The sequence below is a fragment of the Heptranchias perlo genome, chromosome 1 (genome assembly GCF_035084215.1).
Source record: "Heptranchias perlo isolate sHepPer1 chromosome 1, sHepPer1.hap1, whole genome shotgun sequence".
In the NCBI taxonomy this organism is placed as follows: Eukaryota; Metazoa; Chordata; class Chondrichthyes; order Hexanchiformes; family Hexanchidae; genus Heptranchias; species Heptranchias perlo.
Window position 1 is genome coordinate 195,595,256 of NC_090325.1, and position 18,521 is coordinate 195,613,776.

The 18,521-nt window shown below is 44.2% G+C and overlaps 1 long non-coding RNA gene across 1 annotated transcript; it reads right to left on the minus strand.

Annotated features, from left to right (window-relative positions):
• Positions 1-2,042: 2,042 nt before the first annotated feature.
• Positions 2,043-17,114, minus strand: LOC137306387 (uncharacterized). Its single transcript, XR_010958871.1, has 5 exons — positions 17,014-17,114; positions 16,142-16,254; positions 5,869-5,938; positions 3,767-3,808; positions 2,043-2,126 (listed from the first exon to the last, which is right to left on the minus strand). It is a non-coding gene; the product is annotated as an uncharacterized lncRNA (long non-coding RNA).
• Between the last annotated feature and the right edge of the window lie 1,407 nt (positions 17,115-18,521).

The following is an 18,521-nucleotide window of genomic DNA, read 5'->3' on the forward strand; positions in this document are numbered from 1 at the left end:
TTTTATTATTCGACCCTGAGCTGATCTTTCAACTCCCTATACTCTCCCTCGCAAAGATTGCATAATTCCACCCCTTTAACAGTGGCTGCCTCTACCTCTACCTCAGCCCATCTGAAACCTGCATATACCATCGACTATTCCAATGCTCTCCTGGCCGGCCTCCCATCCTCCACCCTCTGTAAACTTCAGCTCATCCAAAATTCTGCTGTGTGTATCCTATCCTGCACCAAGTCTCGCTCACCCTCACTCCTGTCCCCATTGACCTACATTGGCTTCTGATCTCCTGTGCCTCAAATATAAAATTCTCATCCTCTTGTTTAAATCCCTCCATGGCCTCGCCCCTCCCCATCTCTAACCTTCTCCAACCCGACAACTCCCCCCAAATTCTCCAGTCAGCTAGCTTCTTGCGCATCCCCCACCCCCCCAACTTTGCCCCACAACTGGCAGCCGTCTAGACTTCACACTCTGAAATTCCTTCCCTTAAACCCCTGTGCCTCTCCACCACCCTCTCCTCCTTTAAAACCCTCCTTAAAACCCACTTTGCACTGAGTGAAGTATAAGTCCAGTTTGATGTGAAACCAGCCATAAACAGTGTTGAGATGATCCAATGGATCGCCTTCACACTTCAAAAAGCTCAGTATTGAGTCACTTGGGCGTTATTGAAAAGCAGACAGCGTTGGCTGCTCTCTCCCAACTTTAAAAAGTAATCAGCAGGGAAATGAGGACTTTGCTCAGTTACACTGCAGCCTGACGTATATCTGAATAGTGACCATTGGCTCATATTAGCGTTTGAAATCACACTGACTCGGAACCCATTTCAAATAGCAAAGGTTTAGAGAAGTAAAGCAATCATGGACTCTCTTGTTGCTTTATTTCCAATTTTCTTCAGGAATTTTTCATTTGAAACTTTACACATTCTAATTTAACCACTTGAGAACTGGTTTTGTGCAAAAATAAGAAACACAAAAGCCCAGGGAATGGAAAAATTCCTTTTTACACCTAATGAAAGTATTAAAGATAGACAGAAGCATTATACCATGTAATGATTAATCTGGTATTCTGCTGCAAAGGTAGAATTTTGTATCATTATGGCCACACAGTCTGCATGCTGTTAAGTAAACACAGCATGAAGCATTTGGAGATTAATTACTATTTGAGGAATTGGAAACTGCTTATAAATTGTAGACTCCGGGACAGAAGAAGCCAATAATAAATGAATTGTTTTAAAGATTAATTTGCATCTGTAATAAAGTGCAACACTTTGGAGTGTGACATCTCAAGTGTGACAGGAAAAAGCTCAAAATAGACTATTTAATATATTAGTGGGGTCCCTGTGGCACAGCTCATTATGAGTTAGGGGGTACACTGTTTTATAACAATTGGAGCGTCTGCTCCATACACACAATTATCAGGGCATTGATTTCATTTCATTTTTCCATGAAAACTATAAATTGGTGACCTTGATCAATATTATCTGTTCCTTTACCTCTCTCCTCAATTTTGTCTTTAGCTTTTTTTAAGCTCATTATACAGAGATAATAGGCAAGATGTACCAGGTTGAAGATAGGTCCATGGCACTGGGGAACAGAGGACCATGGAGTTCATCGGCACTACAGCATTCCTGGATTTTGTGCTAGCACTGAGAAGCTGCTTTGGGATTTGACAGAACTTGGCTGGGGACTAGAAAGGGGAGGCTTAATGTATACATGAGGGAGAGGGGGATAGAGGGATACAGGGGCAGGGTGTGAAGTGGTAATCAGAGTGGGAGGAGGCTCGTGGAGTAGAAACACCATAGACCAGTTGGGCCGAATGGCCTGTTTCTCTGCTGTAGATTCCATGTAATGGATGCCAGGGATGCTCAGGCATCCTTTGTGACCAATGTTGCTAAAGGCACAAATGTAAGAATAATTCTGGGTCCCCGCCCGCCCAGGACACAGCGTTATCCTGCTGAAAAGGCTGAGGAGATTCAAACCCCTTGTATTTTACCAACTAATTAAACTCTGAGTCTGTCGGGCAGTAAATGGAAGAAAGGAGAAAATACATCATTCTCTTCAGTTTGGACAGAATACCAAGATTCGCTTTTGGACACTAGGGGTCAAAACTCGTTGGCACTTTCCTGCCAATCGCTGTAATTACAGAAGAACAAAGACATAACATTATTAAATGCTCTCAGAGTTTATTCTATAACTAGACTGAGGTAAAAAACCTTTACATATAGGAAAAGTAGCCATTGCTCTGATCCCTTACAGCAACCAACCCACCCTGCAGCCAGCTCCCACACAATAACTGCTACTCATAGTAGTTACTCCATTCTGAATCAGGGCTACAGATGGTTTTGGATGGAAATGTGTACTTCCATGTCTGTATTGTCCTATTTGTCAGCTTGGCTCAGTGGTACTGCTGTCATTTACTGTGTCAGAACGTTGTGGGTTCAATCAAGCCTCACTCCAGGATTTGAGTGCTTAATCTAGGCTGAAACTTCAGTGCAGTAACGAGCGAATGCTGCACTGATGGAGGTGTCTGAGATGAGACGTTAAACCTAGACTCTATCTGCCTCTTGAGGTAGATGTAAAAGATCCTACAGCATTGTACGAAGAACTGCAGAGACATCGCCCAGTGTCCTGCCAACATTTATTCCTCAACTAACACGACCAAGAACAGATGAACTGGTCCTTTCCCTCATTGCTTTAGGGGCTTTGGGGGAGAATTTCCCAGAGATCTTTCTGTAATTGGTTACACATTTTTTCCCTCAGCTTTTTGCCTCCCCAGGAGTTAACATTACGATCAGATGGGGACGGAGGTACATGAGGTTAGTGTGAGCATGGGCAAGCTTGATGGGCTTTCCCCTCAACTTTCTTTTCATATGTTCAGACATAAGCCTCGACTGTCATTCCTCTCACTCAGACTCCTTTAAGCAGCCACTCCTCCCTGTACACAGGTATCTCAAGCAGCCACTCCTCCCTGTACACAGGTATCTCAAGCAGCCACTCCTCCCTGTACACAGGTATCTCAAGCAGCCACTCCTCCCTGTACACAGGTATCTCAAGCAGCCACTCCTCCCTGTACACAGGGATCTCAAGCAGCCACTCCTCCCTGTACACAGGGATCTCAAGCAGCCACTCCTCCCTGTACACAGTTATCTCAAGCAGCCACTCCTCCCTGTACACAGGGATCTCAAGCAGCCACTCCTCCCTGTACACAGGGATCTCAAGCAGCCACTCCTCCCTGTACACAGGGATCTCAAGCAGCCACTCCTCCCTGTGCACAGGGATCTCAAGCAGCCACTCCTCCCTGTACACAGGGATCTCAAGCAGCCACTCCTTCCTGTACACAGTTATCTCAAGCAGCCACTCCTCCCTGTACACAGGTATCTCAAGCAGCCACTCCTTCCTGTACACAGGGATCTCACAGCAGCCACTCCTCCCTGTACACAGGTATCTCAAGCAGCCACTCCTTCCTGTACACAGGTATCTCACAGCAGGGATTACTTTACTCCCCAGTAATTGTGCTTCCTATTGCAGAGATCTCTGTTACTCAGTTTCTCATCCCTTTGCAGTTTCTGCTGTTGCCAGCCTGTCTGAGCAGCAAGACTGCTTTCTGTTTGGCAAAGCTCAGTACTGCACCAGTGATAGTAATCATAATGGAATCAGATTAAATGTTAAAAAATGAGAAATCTTTCAGTCCTTCAAAGATGAATTGAAAATGACTTCATTAAAAAACATAACAAAGGCATCATATTGCAAGAATAATGGAAATGGAGAATTACCTTTTGAACAATTCCAGTGTCCAAATCTCTGGCTTTACGGACCTGAGAAAGTAAATATAAGACAGCAGATGACATTTTGAATCATACGAAGGAGTTACCAGGATGATCAATGCAACTGAGTAACTCACTCTACAATTTCTAGTTTCGAGAAACAGTTGCCTTAGGGGCTTGGGAGAGAATTTCCTAGAGTATTCGGGGAGAATTCCCCAGCGTTTTTCCTGTAATTGGCTACAGATATTTTTCTCTGCCCTTTAAGATTGGGTGAGCATGGACAGGCTTGATGGTCTTTTCTCACCTTTCGTTTCATCTGTTCGTGCACAAGTCCCTACAGGGTGACCCCTGCTCTACTTTACATCAATGGAGAAGAGCCTTGGCCAAAATGTTAACCTGTCTTTCTTTTTCAAGTTAATCGTGTTTCTCATATTTCTCTCCCATTAATGACTGCCTACCCCAAGACAGGTAGTAAAAAGTTCGAGGGTAGTGAAATCTAAACATTTCACTGCCGTTTCCAGTACCTAAATATTTATACCATGCATGAGGAGAGCATAAGAATTTGGTTATAGTTATCTTAGTTCTAGGACATAAAAAGTTATTGCCCGAGATTAATTCTGTTCAGAAACATGGGATGTTTCTGTTCTGGGTTTATTCTAAAGCCCTTTGGGGTAAGCGTGGGGGGCTCCAACCAGGATTTTCCAGACAGTGTGTGAAGCTTCCTACCGGGAGCACAAACTGGGAAAATCAGCCCCTTCGTTTCACAAGTCTTGTAATTTTTTAGTGGATCAGTGGCTTAAAGCAACCCAACCCTCCGTCAGTCTGACTCCATCGTGTTTTCTAATATTGAACCTTATTTCATATATTTTTCAAAACAATAAATGCTCCATTGACTGTCCCTTTTCAAATGCGAACAAAACACCGAGCATTTATTTTTGGTGTTAAGATCGCCCTTCAGGGCCACTTTTAAAGGAATTTCAGTGGAGGTATGAACAGATTGGAGCTCTTGACCTTGTTTAAAGTTCTTAATGTTCCTTTGGCCATTGCATTTTAGAGGTCACTCTAACGTTATGTGACTACATGTGTTTTTCCTTAACACATGTTTGTGTGATCTGTGAAACATTACAGAGCTGATTTTCAGGAAGTGCGCTCCTCGCTAGGACCCTGGAATGCCGGGAGTGCCTGTTGGGAAATTCACAGGCAGGCTCCCCGTGATCTTCTGTCCATTGAAATTTTTGGATGGAGGATTGTGGGCACCACGCTCACAATGTCTGATATATACACTCCCAGCGGGTGAGGCTCCGTGTGGGGAGCAGGAGTTCAGAAACCCAGGCCTTGTGTGTATACGGTGAACTGGAATGACCTTTCAATTTTAATGGCGGCTGCATTGATCATCTGCACTTTCCCCCATTAATCAGTTGTGAGTAATATCACTTGCCATTTTGTCATGGTATTTGACCTTCCGGTTATAACTAACCACATCCTTCTATCCAACCATCTCCTACTCTTCTTTTGGGGGTAGCGGGGTGGGGGGAGATGCTGGGAATGACTAATTTTGGGTAGAACGGTTCCCCCCCAGTTGCAATATTCAGTGCAATCCACGTGATTCACCTTGTTTTTGGTGAACTGTCTTACACTAACTCTTTAGTTAGTCTAATCATTGCTATGAGGCTACAATTGGACTGATGAGACCGTGGGAACAATAATTAGGCAGGAGGAGTGCATCACCCTCGGTCTGGTTTGCTTCCTGGATTCAGAGCAAAGTATTCCTTTAGCTCATTGCTTGCGACTTACTCCACCCGTAACTAGCCCGTTGCTGTACCCCGCCTTTGGTTCAGTTCCCACCATCCTGAGGTCCATGAGCACAAGTGTCTTTGTCTGACAGCTGTGATCGTGCCACCTCCTGTTTAACTTTTGATTTACGGGTCAGAGGTCATTACATCTTGTGTTATTCTTGTATTTCAGTAAAGCTTTTTTGCTTTCGTTACAAGTGGATGGATTTGTTTGAATCATCCATTTAGCCATTGTTTGGAACATCATTCACCTGAGCGAAGAGTGAAGAGGTTCATTAAAATTAATGCAGTCTCTTATTTTGAAAGAGTGATACTTACTGGGCGAGCAAACCCAATGGCCGCCAGGTATGTGAGGAGAATTGCTATTTTCATCTTTTAACGGAGTTACCTGCAATACAAGAACTTCCTTCATTAGAGAAAGCAGTGAGAAAAGGCAATTGGACCAAGACTTAAAACAGTAACTTTTCCTCTTGTTAGAATGTCATTATGTTTGTACACATCCCGATCAACTATTATTCATACAGCTTATATTGAGGAAAGAGTTTCTCCCTACTCTATGAAAACCCCTCGTAATGTTGAACACCTCTATTAGGCCTCCCCTTAACCTTCTCTGCTCTAAGGAGAATAATCCCAGCTTCTCTCCAATCTTTCCACATAACTGAAGTCCCTCATCCCTGGTATCATCCTGTTAAACCTCCTCTGCACCCTCTCCAAGGCCGTTACAACCTTCCTAAAGTGTGGCGCCCAGAATTGCACAATACTCCAGCTGAGGCCTAACCAGGGATTTATAAAGGTTTAGCATGACTTCCTTGTTTTTTGTATTCAGTGCCCCTATTCACAAAGCCAAGTATCCCATACGTTTTCTTATCCGCCTTATCAACTTGCCCTGCAACCTTCAAAGATTTGTGAATATGCACTCCTAGGTCCCTCTGCTCTTGCACCCCCTCAAAAAAGTACCATTTACATTATACTGCCTCCCTATGTTGTTCCTTCAAAAGTGCATCACTTATCTGCATAAAATTGCAACTGCCATGTGTCTGCCCATTTCACCAGTCTGTCTGTGTTCTCCTGAAGTCTGATACTATCCTGCTCACTATTTACTACGTTGACAAGCTTTGTATCATCCGCAAACTTCAAAATTGTACTCCCTATACCCAAGTCCAGGTTATTTATATATAAGAAAAGCAATGGTCCTGATACTGACCCCTGGGGGACCCCACTGCAGACTCCTCTCCAGTCAGAGAAACATCCATTCACCACTACTCTCTGGCTCCTATCCTTTAGTCAAATATATACCCAAGTTATCACCGTCACTTTAATATCATGTGTTTCTTTTTTCTGAAAAGGTCTGTTATGTGGTACTTCATCAAATTTGAAAGTCCATATATACAACATCTACTGCACTACCTTCATCAACCCTCTCAGTTACTTCATCAAGGAACTATTTCTACTTTGAGTAGAAAGCATCTGAATATTGCCAGTACATATATCATGTATTAAAATCTTACATCCACATGTGTCCTGTTTGCTTTTTCCCCCCATTATAAATGCCCATGTCAACATTTAGAATGGAAACTGCCCATCTAAACTTGTCACACTGTAATTACACTTTCCCTCAGGTCGAGGCACTGCAGCACCGCCACTGGCAAGAGAGTGTACTTACAGCATGACAAGTTTACATTAGAAATGTGGATACAGGAATTTATAGTGGCAATATCAAAATAAAGACAGAGCTTATCACTTTAAAAAATGGGGACTGAGTTAATTCAGTGCAGCCTGGTTCAATTATTCCCCTGCCTCTAACCGTGTATCACCTGAGGTCTACACTTGGTCTCGACTCCCTGTGTGCAATGCAACAGGAGATGATGAATAATGTATTAAAACCCTTGAGTTGGTAATGTGTAATACCCCCAGTCACGGAGGTGATGATCGTTTTGTATGAGGCCAATGTGAGGCCACAGTTAGAGATGGTGTGCTGTTATGGGCACCCTATTATGTAAAGGATATTAAAACCACCAATCTTCCACTGTGGTTACACTGGCTGATCGGGAGAACCCCAAAGGAAATTCCCAACAAATGGTCCATGGTTGGGACAGAGTTGAGAGAGAGCTCTACTGCACATCTGGCTGTGCACCTGGGGTGCTTGATGCTGACACCGAGTGTCCAAGGTGAGAAAAGATGGCTCGCCTTCTTCACTTTATTATACACATAAATCCACAAAGGATAAAAAGTGGCGAGATCTTTCTTCTCCCACCATTCTTAGTCATGAAGGTAAACTACACCCACTGATATTTACAGCTGTAATGGAGAAGGAGCTTTGGGTTTTCCTTGTGGTGAGTTTCGAGGTTGGTTTCCAGCCCTGTTTAATTTGTGACTCTGAAGATAAACAGGTGAGTAACCGGCTTAAGTTTACATATTGTTCCATCCTAGAATTCTTCTGCAAAGGATTAATGCATCTTACTGAAATCCCTGGAGCAGAAATGTTTTGCAAGATTTGAACACTTATATCTAAGGTGTCTCGGTCGGCCAAGGTAAGAGCAGGGCTCGTTTATAAATGTTGGTGTGGTATCTGCATTCTCTTGGACTGGAGACTGATTATATTGGTTCACCCAGCCCCTGGTTGGTCTCCAGGATTCAGGTTTGTTTTTATCCAAACTGAATACTTTCGAGAATCACTTCAGTGACTGGAAACAATGATTTTACTGTTCGAGACACAACAGATTAACCAGGACTTGTGAACCACAGCCATTGTACAGATGGCAACAAGAAACTGCTCTCTATTGGGTAGATTAGACTTGTAGAGCTGCCAGCCATTAGGACTGAAACAGGCAACACAATCTGTTCAAAGACTCATCCAGCAATTATTGACAATTGCTACCTGTGCTTTCTAAACATGCTTCAGGCTGATTTCAAACTTCAAAGAAAAGACTTTCTATCATGGCCTAAAAGTCAACGAGAAAAGTACAAACTAAACACTTCAATTTTTTTCTAAAATGTATACAATATCACCTAATACAAAAGCAAAATACTGCAAATGCTGGAAATACTCAGCAGGTCAGGCAGTATCTGTGGAGAGAGAGAATCAGAGTTAACGGGGCCGATTTTTGGATGGCCGAGCGGGTGCGTTGGGGGCTTCTAAAATGGCGGAATCCCGGAGCGGGTTCGGAGCCCGGCTCCAACCCGCTGACTTCCGAGTTCCCCAGTGATGCACTCAGATGTGCACGCAGCTCCCGCACGCGGGACTCCCACTGGCAATTAAAGCCGGCGGGGTGCTACTTTAGGACTAGGCAGGTGGAGCAGGAGTCCCCTGGGGCCATCTCCCTCTCAAACAGATATACCTCTTTGGATACTGTTGGGGAAGATGGCTTATCAGGGGAAAGCAGCAAGAGCCAAGTTTGTGGCACCACGGGTGGCTCTGCTGCACAGGAGGGGAGGAATAAGAGTGGCAGGGCTATATTGATAGGGGATTCCATTGTAAGGGGAACAGATAGGCGTTTCTGCGGCCGCAAACGTGACTCCAGGATGGAATTTGCCTCCCTGGTGCTAGAGTCAAGGATGTCACGGAGCGGCTGCAGGGCATTCTGGAGGGGGAGGGTGAACAGCCAGTAGTCGTGGTCCATATCGGTACCAACGACTGGGTAAAAAAAGGGATGAGGTCCTGCAAGGTGAATTTAAGGAGTTAGGAGATAAATTAAAAAGCAGTACCTCAAAGATAGTGATCTCAGGATTACTACCAGTGCCACGTGCTAGTGAGTATAGGAACAGGAGAATAGACCGGATGAATGTGTGGCTGTACAGATGGTGTAGGAGGGAGGGATTTAGATTCCTGGGACATTGGGACCGGTTCTGGGGAAGTGTACTATAGACCCCCAAACAGTCAGAGGGAGATAGAAGAGCAAATATGTAGGGAAATTTCTGAGAAGTGCAAAAACAATAGGGCAGAAATAGTAGGGAATTTCAACTACCCTAATATTAACTGGGATAAAATCGGTGTAAAAGGTATAGAGGGTGCAGAATTCTTCAATTGCATTCAGGAGAACTTTTTTTAGCAAGCCCAACAAGAGGGGGGACAGCTCTGGATTTAGTTTTAGGGAATGAAGCTGAGCAAGTGGAAGGAGTATCAGTGGGAGAGCATTTTGACGGTTGTGATCATAATTCAGGCAGATTTAGCGTAGTTATAGAAAAGGACAAAGATTGAACAGGAGTAAAAGTTCTAAATTGGGGAAAGGCCAATTTTACTAAGCTGAGAAGTGATTTAGCAAAAGTGGACTGGAAACAGCTACTTGAAGGTAAATCAGTCTCAGAGCAGTGGGAGGCATCAAAGGGTTCAGAGTAAACATGTTCCCACAAAGGAAAAGGGTGAGACTGCCAAATCTAGAGACCCTGGATGACAAGGAGCATACAGGGTAAGACAAGGCAAAAAAAGGAAGATTATGTCAGATACCGAGAGCTCAATACTGCGGAGAGCCTAGAGGAGTATAGAAAGTGCAGAAGTGAAATTTAAAAGGAAATTGGAAAGCAAATAAAATTAAGGAAAACCCAAAAATGCTTTATAAATACATAACGAGCAAGAGGATAACTAAGGAAAGAGTAGGGCCCATTAGAGACCAAAAAGGTAACCTATGTGTGGAGGCGGAAGATGTGGGTATGGTTCTTAATGAATACTTTGCTTCTGTCTTCACAAAAGAGGGGGACGATGCAGAGATTGTAGTTAAGGAGGAGGAGTGTGAAATATTGAATGGGATAAACATAGTGAGAGAGAAAGTATTAAGGGGATTAGCATCTTTGAAAGTAGATAAATCATCAGGCCCAGATGAAATGTATCCCAGGCTGTTAAAAGAAGCACGGGAGGAAATAGCGGAGGCTTTAACAATCATTTTCCAATCCAATCTGGCTACAGGCATGGTGCCGGAGGATTGGAGGACTGTTAACATTGTACCGTTGTTTAAAAAGGGAGAAAGGGATAGACTGAGTAATTACAGGCCAGTCAGTCTAACCTCGGTGGTGGGCAAATTATTGGAATCAATTCTGAGAGACAGTATAAACTGTCATTTAGAAAGGCACGGGTTAATCAAGGACAGTCAGCATGGATTTGTTAAGGGAAAGTCATGTGTGACTAACTTGGTTGAATTTTTTGAGCAGGTAACAAGGAGGGTCGATGAGGGTAGTGTATTTGATGTAGTGTACATGGATTTTAGCAAGGCTTTTGACAAGGTCCCACATGGCAGGCTGGTCAAAAAAGTAAAAGCCCATGGGATCCAAGGGAAAGTGGCAAGTTGGATCCAAAACTGGCTCAGTGGCAGGAAGCAAAGGGTAATAGGCGACAGGTGTTTTTGTGACTGGAAGGCTGTTTCCAGTGGGGTTCCGCAGGGCTCAGTACGAGGACCCTTGCTTTTGTGGTATATATTAATGATTTAGACTTAAATGTAGGGGGCTTGATTAAGAAGTCTGCAGATGATACAAAAATTGGCCGTGTGGTTGACAGTGAGGAGGAAAGCTGTAGACAGCAGGAAGATATCAATGGACTGGTCAGGTGGGCAGAAAAGTGGCAAATGGAATTCAATCTGGAGAAGTGTGAGGTAATGCATTTGGGGAGGGCAAACAAGGCAAGGGAATACACAATAAATGGGAGGATACTGAGAGGTGTAGAGGAAGTGAGGGACCTTGGAGTACATGTCCACAGATCCCTGAAGGTAGCAGGACAGGTAGATAAGGTGGTTAAAAAGGCATATGGAATACTTTCCTTTCTTAGCCAAGGCACAGAATATAAGAGCAGGGAGGTTATGCTGGAACTGTATAAAACACTAGTTAGGCCACAGCTTGAGTACTGCGTATAGTTCTGGTCACCACATTACAGGTAAGATGTGATTGCACTAGAGAGGGTGCAGAGGAGATTTACAAGGATGTGGCCAGCACTGGACAATTTTAGCTATGAGGAAAGATTGGATAGGCTGGGGTTGTTTTCTTTGGAACAGGGGAGGCTGAGGGGAGATTTAATTGAGGTGTATAAAATTATGAGGGGCCTAGATAGAGTGGACAGGAAGGACCTATTTCCCTTAGCAGAGGGGTCAATAACTAGGGGGTATAGATTAAAGTGATTGGTAGAAGGATTAGAGGGGAGTTGATGAAAAATGTTTTTCATCCAGAGGGTGGTAGAGGCAAAAACCCTCATCCCACTTAAAAAGTACCTGGATGTGCACCTGAAGTGCCGTAACCTACAGGGCTACGGAGCAAGTGCTGGAAAGTGGGATTAGGCTGGGTAGCTCTTTTTCGACTGGCCCGAACACAATGGGCTGAATGGCCTCCTTCTGTGCCATGAAATTTCTATGTTTCCAATTAGATCACCCTTCGATCTTCTAAACTCAACGGAATACAAGCCTAGTCTATGCAGCCTTTTAGTCCCGGTATCATTCTGGTTAATCATGCGCTGCACCCCTCCAAGGCCAATAAATCCTCCTGAGGTGCAGTGCCCAGAACTGAACACAGTACTCTAAATGGGGTCTAACATGAGCTTTATATAGCTGTAATGTAACTTCTACCATTTTGTACTCTAGCCCCTTTGACATAAAGGCCAGCATTCCATTGGCCTTTTTAATTATTTTTTATACCTGTCCACTAGCTTTTAATGATTTCTGTACTCGGACCCCTAAATCTCTCCGCTCCTCCACAGTTCCCAGCTTCTCACCATTTAGAAAATACTCTGATCCATCCCTCTTAAGTCCAAAGTGGATGACCTCACACTTCCCCATCTGCCACAGATTTGCCCACTCACTGAATCTCTCAATGTCCCTTTGCAACTTTCTGCTCCCGTCTACACTACTTACCCTGCCACCTAAACATGAGGCACGAAAACTAAAAGCTCGAACCTTTTAGACTGAGGAGGAGGAAGACTGACCGATCTTCGTACAATCTGCTTCCTAATAATTGATCAGGTTGGAGTTTTGAGTGCATGAGTTCTACTGCAGTGTGAAACACTCATCACAAACCCTGGATCACCAAAAATGTTGCTGAGAATATCTTGCCATTGTTTTCTGGTGGATGTTAAATGGGTAATAAAGTTATCAGCAGTCTGGAAATCCCCTGAAATGAAGGTGAAGGAAAGAGTAAGGGCAGTAGTTTCAGCAGTGCCCCAATAGTGCGAGCTTTTTTTTTCTAGCTATGGCGCCTCTGATTTGGCCTCCAGGCCAGTCCAAACCACGAAATTCAATGCAAATGAGTGCAAGTGCTGTGGACACACACACACATAGGCTTGCCCCACAACCTAGACTGCTTTGGGTACAAGCAGAGATGAGATCCAATGAGAGGGAAAGTTAATCTTTAAAGTAAAATTAACAGTTTCAAAAAAAGTGATTCTGAATAGTGCAGTGGGTTTTCTATATAATACCGGTGGGAGATTAAAGATCCCGCAGCACTATTCGAAGAAGAACGTAGAGTTCTTTTGGTGTCCTGGGCATCATTTCTCCCTCAACCAACATCACACAAAAAAAGACACAGATTAACTGGTCATTCATCTCACTTGCTGTATGTGGAGCCTCGCTGTGCGCAAGTTAGCTACTACATTTACCTACATAACATCAGTGAATACACTTCAAAAGTCATTTACTAGTTGTTCTTAAAACTGGCCATGACTCCCCTCCACCCACCTTGCCGCTGCTGCTATCTCTCACTGTTGGCCATTCTGCCACTGCTCCCCCTTGGGTGAAAGGTTGTGGGAAAGGGTCAAAGGTTGTGATGTGGAGCCTACCATTTGTGGGGTGGGGGGATCAAAGGAAATCAAGCAATTAGGGGAGGGAGAAGTGAATCACCCTTTTTAACCACTGCATTGAACAGAGGACCAGATATTTTGTCCTGCTATTCAGGTGGACCTTGAATGTCGCCTGGCACTAATCAAGGGAGAGCAGACAATTTTTCTGGTATACAACAACAACTTGCATTTATATAGAGCCTTTAATGTAGTAAAACATCCCAAGGCGCTTCACAGGAGAGATTATCAAACAAAATTTGACACCGAGCCACATAAGGAGATATTAGGACAGATCATAGAGGTAGGTTTTAAGAAGCATCTTAAAGGAGGAGAGAGAGACACAGAGAGGTTTAGGGAGGGAAATCCAGAGCTTAGGGCCCAGGCAGCTGAAGGCACGGCCGCCAATGGTGGAGCCATTAAAATCGGGGGATGCTCAAGAGGCCAGAATTGGAGGAGCGCAGAGATCTCAGAGGGTTGTAGAGCTGGAGGAAGTTACAGAGATAGGGAGGGAGCAAGGCTATGGAAGGATTTGAAAACAAGGATGAGAGTTTTAAAGTCGAGGCGTTGCTGGACCCAAAATAACGTTTTGTTAGGTGTGGAATTCCTTTCTAAGCACAAAAAATAAACTAAGGCCACGCTGATTTAAAAAAGTACCGGGAACATTTGTCAGAATCTATCCGGCTTTCCAAAGCACTCCTCATTTCACTTCAACCCAATAATTCCCAAAGCACAATGTATTGGGAAAGAAAACATGGATAAAGGGGAACCAGTGGACGTAGTGTATTTAGACTTCCAGAAGGCATTCGACAAGGTGCCACATAAAAGATTATTGCTCAAGATAAAGAATCACTGGATTGGGGGTAATATTCTGGCATGGGTGGAGGATTGGTTATCTAACAGGAAGCAGAGAGTTGGGATAAATGGTTCATTCTCGGACTGGCAACCAGTAGCCAGTGGTGTTCCGCAGGGGTCGGTGCTGGGTCCCCAACTCTTTACAATCTATATCAACGATTTGGAGGAGGGGACCGAGTGTAACATATCAAAGTTTGCAGATGATACAAAGATGGGAGGGAAAGGGGAGAGTGAGGAGGATATAAAAAACCTACAGGGGGATATAGACAGGCTGGGTGAGTGGGTGGAGATTTGGCAGATGCAATACAATATTGGAAAATGTGAGGTTATGCACTTTGGCAGGAAAAATCAGAGAGCAAGTTATTATCTTAATGGTGTGAAACTGGAAAGTACTGCAGTACAAAGGGATCTGGGGGTCCTAGTGCAAGAAAATCAAAAAGTTAGTATGCAGGTTCAGCAGGTGATCAAGAAGGCCAACGGAATGTTGGCTTTTATTGCTAGGGGGATAGAATATAAAAACAGGGAGGTATTGCTGCAGTTATATAAGGTATTGGTGAGACCGCACCTGGAATACTGCATACAGTTTTGGTCTCCATACTTAAGAAAAGACATACTTGCTCTCGAGGCAGTACAAAGAAGGTTCACTCGGTTAATCCCGGGGATGAGGGGGTGGACATATGAGGAGAGGTTGAGTAGATTGGGACTCTACTCATTGGAGTTCAGAAGAATGAGAGGCGATCTTATTGAAACATATAAGATTGTGAAGGGGCTTGATCGGGTGGATGCAGTAAGGATGTTCCCAAGGATGGGTGAAACTAGAACTAGGGGGCATAATCTTAGAATAAGGGGCTGCTCTTTCAAAACTGAGATGAGGAGAAACTTCTTCACTCAGAGGGTAGTCGGTCTGTGGAATTTGCTGCCCCAGGAAGCTGTGGAAGCTACATCATTAAATAAATTTAAAACAGAAATAGACAGTTTCCTAGAAGTAAAGGGAATTAGGGGTTAAGGGGAGTGGGCAGGAAATTGGACATGAATTTAGATTTGAGGTTAGGATCAGATCAGCCATGATCTTATTGAATGGCGGAGCAGGCTCGAGGGGCCGATTGGCCTACTCCTGCTCCTATTTCTTATGTTCTTAAGAATTGCTGGAGGGCAATTAACACACATGGAGTCAACAGAGTCAGGAAAGGAAGGATGGCAAGAAGACAAGACTCAAAGATGGCCTTTTGTACCACCAACATTTGAAAAAGTGGATTGACTGGAACAATTAGACTCCCTCCTGCGTAAGACAAAACAATGTAGGCATCTTCTATGAGACAAATCTTGTTTCATTTTTACTGGTCCACACCAACTGGTTCAGACAGTCATTTGAACTGGCAATGCCAAAAATGTTGATATCACATCAATGGCAAAGTTGTGGTGTAAAAGCATCATTAGAAAGCAATCTGGTACAATTAGAATTGTTCAGTATGTAACTGGATCTCCCTGTTCCCAGGTCTCTTTAAATAACTCCTGTCCAAAACAAAGTCTTGTAATTATATAGTAACTCAGCATTGTCTCTCAACACTTCACATATGCCTCTCTACCTCTCTCTCCTCCTTTAGGATGCTCCTTAAAACCTGTGTAAAAATTAAATGTATCATACCGTAATAAATGCATTAAAATTACATGAATCTGAAAAAGTACTAAGCTCAATTAGCCATTCACTGTATGTTGGAAATGCTTCCAAAACCTGAACCTGTCTCTCCCTCTGGATCCTCCAGCGTGAGTACTCACCTGTCCCCAGACCATCAATCCTTCAACTCGGTGTGGAAAAATTCTCAGTGTGTAAGTGTAGCATTACAGCCCCAAGGATTCTCCACACTCCGCACAGTGCCGGAGTTTCACACAACCATTATTTATTTATTTCGTCTCTTCAACTTTTCACGTCCGCACTGAAAAGAAATCAGATCAGGACCCTATCGTGTCAATGCCCCTCTAGATCTGTTTAAATACCTGCACCAGTGTGGAGTGTGATTCAGTGATTGGCGCTCAATCCGATAACAAATGTTGGTCGAAGGATTCTCTGTAATTCTGAGGATACATTATCACAAACCCTCTTGCATCTCCTGTGTGAAGGTAAATGATGTCCAACAAATTAGCTCCTCGATGAAACACATGCTTATTATTTCAACATTTACAGTTAATCTCTTACAACTCAAATCATTTTTTCTCCAGTATTGTTTAGCAGGAACACTTTATTTAAATGAACGCTCTTTAAATCTACATTTTGCGATGTGTTGCGCCCTGAACCCCGGTTTGGATTTTTTTCCTTTTTCTGTGCAGTATTTGAACAGTGAGCGTCGCACGAAACTCACACCGCTGAATAAAATCTCCCAACGCTCTCAGTCACCCCCCAGACCCAGTATCGGATGTGAAGCTCTATCGGTTTCCCTTCCTTCCCACTGACTCTGCGATGGTGTAAATATAACCTGAATCCAGAGTAAGACTCTCCGCTTCACCCTGGAGCCGCCGCTGTTGTGAGGCCGAAAGTGCTTCACCCCGATGCTAAACTGGCAGGTGTGAATTCACTATTAGATATTCAGTCCAAAAACCAAACAGAAGAAAGAAAGAAGGAGCGCGCAGAAAGTCAAGAAATCGCTTGGGGCATTTTTAAATGAGCATTTTGTCGGGAAGCTCTGGTTTGTGGAGGATTGTGAGTGTCGGTTTTCGGTGTATTCCAAAAACCCGATACAAAAAAAAAACACCCCGACACAAAGAACCAAAATCAAAATCAAAACCCCGCGGCTGCTGGAAATCGGAAATAAAATAAAAAAATCTGAAATGCTGGAAAACACTGGGCGAGTCAGAGAGAGAGAGGAACTCACAAAAACTGATCCAAAATCTGATACAAAAACTGATACAAAACTCGAGACAAAAATTGATACAAAAATTGATACAAAATCTGATACAAAATCTGATACAAAACTCGAGACAAAAATTGATACAAAAACGTAACAAAAGACGGGACCCCGGGCCGGCGCGTGACGTCACAATGGGCGCGCGGCGCCGCTCTCTCCGTTTCCTGTGGAAGGTGTGAAGAAAACCGCGAATGAGGCCGGAGGGTCTTTGCTCAATGGTCACCCGGTGAGTGCAGACTGTCCTGGAGAGAGCGGCCTGAGGACTTGGACTGAGGGGAGGGGGGAGGAGGAGAGAGGGAGGAGGAGGGGAGGGAGGGATGAGGAGGAGGAGAGGGGGCGTTGCCAATCCTCTCCCCTCCAGGAATTGTCGGATTTTTAGTCTCTGCCTGTGAGCAAACCTGGGAGGAAAAGAGACTGTTGCAAAAACCCTGATATGTATCAGGATTACAGAACGAGAGAGAGAGAGAGATAAAGGAAAGACTTGTTTTATTCAGCGCCTTGCCCACCTCACGATGTCCCAAAACACTTTACAGCCAATGAAATACTTTTGAAGTCAAGTCACTGTTGCAATGTAGGGAAACACAACAGTCAATTTGCACAGAGCAAGATCCCACAAACTGCAACGGGATAATGGTCAGTTAATCTGTCTTTCTGAGGGATCAGTATTGGCCAGGACACAGGGGAGAACTCCTCTGCTCTTCAGAATAGTGGCCATGGGATTGTTTTTTACGTCTACCTGAAGGAGACAGACGGAGCCTCAGTTTAACATTTCATCCGAAAGGCAGCACCTCTGACAGTGCAGCACTCCCTCAGTGCTGCACTGGAGTGTCAGCCTAGATACTGTGCTTAAAGTCTCGGGAGCGGGACGTGAGCCCACACAGCCTTCTGACTCCAAGGCAAGCGTGCTATCCGTGTGTGTGCTGTAGCCTCAGCTACAGATTGCCTCTGGTCACACTTTGCCACTGTAAGTGTGGGAGGGCAGGAATTTTTCCCTCCCTCTCGTTGCGCTCATGGTGCCACCTGAAGTTGGGCATTTAACTATATTGTGAGGGTGTTGCGCCACTCATGGTAGAGCTGGGCAGCCAGCCAGAGGTGTGGGGGAGGATTCGCCCTGCAGTGTCGTCATTGTGTAAGTGAGCACTAGATTCAGGCATTTAAAAAAAATGTAACCATGTTTAGAATTTGGCGATTTCCCTCTCCTCTAATTTTAAAACCTCCAAGGCCAAGAGACACACACAGGCGTCCCTCGTGCACAGTGTTGCCAGGGTTTAAATACTGGGAAATGTGTATTTCCTCATAACACACCTGCACATGTGGCTGGTTATTGGAGAACTGCAGTAAATTGTGATGGATGGAGAAGGGTTGGGACCTGCTTCAAAGTTCACCACAGGCCAGATGACAGCTTTTTCATGCTGGAAACAGAGAGGAAATTTGCAGCCATCGTCCCTAAAGTGTAAAGTTACGGGGGTAGTATG